Source organism: Sinocyclocheilus rhinocerous, unplaced genomic scaffold, assembly GCF_001515625.1.
Source record: "Sinocyclocheilus rhinocerous isolate Xijiao unplaced genomic scaffold, SAMN03320098_v1.1 C36688212, whole genome shotgun sequence".
In the NCBI taxonomy this organism is placed as follows: Eukaryota; Metazoa; Chordata; class Actinopteri; order Cypriniformes; family Cyprinidae; genus Sinocyclocheilus; species Sinocyclocheilus rhinocerous.
The window spans coordinates 1-1,498 of NW_015784930.1; the positions used below are offsets into that span (position 1 = coordinate 1).

The window sequence follows — 1,498 nt, forward strand, 5'->3', positions numbered from 1 at the left end:
GGAAAAGGTAATTAAAGAGACAATTTAAAAGTTAAACTTTTGTTGATATGTTTGTATTAGAATTATATCAAAGCAAGCTGATCTGATAAAAACACACTGCAGATTGTCACTTCATGTTCTTTGAATAAAGGAGGTCCGTCTCACGTGAACGCCGAGGGTTTTGGAGTCTGGCCGGGAGTGCCCTGCACTTCTGACCACAGGTTTGCCTTTGCACTTGAGTTCCTTTTCAAACACTCTGGCAGTCTCTTCAAGCTCAGCAAACCTCAGATACTGCAAATCGTCACATTATTTGTCATTGTCTGTTCATATTTGTTAAATAAATAGAACAATAACAGTCATGGAAGCCGACCTCGCTGATCATTGACAGCAGATCACTTTCACTTGCCAGATCCTCACCCATCTTCAGAGTCTTTCTGGAGCTCATTGATCCACAATCTAAAAATAATAATAATAATAATAATAATAAATACATTCATTGTAATACTGGGATACTGTGACAGAAACTATCAGATCTCAGGATGATGCTGTCACTGCCAAATACTAATATTACATGTTAAAAGCATATTGGCTCGCTAGAAATCGACACAAACCAAACAAAACATACCATTTGCTTTACAAATAAGTCACTTGAGAGCCTTTTTTTTCTTCAGCTCGAAGGCAAAACAAACTGGTTATGCAGAAATAAGCTAATATGTGCTGCTAAAAACACTGCGAGTATTTGTTCGTAAATAATAATGAGCTGAATAAACATTTATAACAACTATGCATACAGTTAGGTTAGCTGGCGTGCGCGTCCTCCATTACCAGTTTGCAGGCTAACGTAAATATAATAACAGAACTCACCTCACTGACAATATTTGACGTGCAGCCGTCGCTGAACATATCTGATGTGTTTTCTGTCAAATCTGTAGAGGTATACACGCTATTAAAGACGACTTCAGGAGGATAAACAGGAGCTGTTTGGCTAACTGCGACGGTAACCATAAGCGAGACGCTTTCTCCTAGCAACCGCAACGGAAACGCCGGTTGCCGGATATATGTGTCGTAATTTTTTTTGTAGTTTTAGGTGAGGATAAATGTAGTCGTTTGTATTTTTTCGAATGTTAATGTTCCTTTTCACATGATAGTTTTAAAAAGGAAAAGTATTGGCTTGTTTCTTTGAGTGTGAAGTTATCATAATAATCAATGGCATTCAATGATTTTGCGTCTTTCAAGCCTTCTAAAAGGAAGAAAGCTATGAACACAGCACAAATACGTTTATTAATCAGTTTTATTGCTTTTTTATTATTTTTGTATTGTATTTTTGTATTATTGTATATATGATCGTTTGTAATCGTATGTTTAAAAATGTACCCATCGTTATTAAGTCATTATTACGCATTAAAGCGCGGAATATAAAACTGTGCGTGTATATATGCAGGTAAAATTATAAAATTCATACAGAACATAAGCATAAATATTTGTATTTTATTTCTTTATTTCTTTTTATTTTAACGTA

The 1,498-nt window shown here is 35.2% G+C and overlaps 1 long non-coding RNA gene across 1 annotated transcript; it reads right to left on the minus strand.

Annotated features, from left to right (window-relative positions):
* Window positions 1-146: 146 nt before the first annotated feature.
* Window positions 147-995, minus strand: LOC107736424 (uncharacterized). Its single transcript, XR_001639666.1, has 3 exons — window positions 844-995; window positions 350-435; window positions 147-270 (listed from the first exon to the last, which is right to left on the minus strand). It is a non-coding gene; the product is annotated as an uncharacterized LOC107736424 (long non-coding RNA).
* Window positions 996-1,498: the final 503 nt, after the last annotated feature.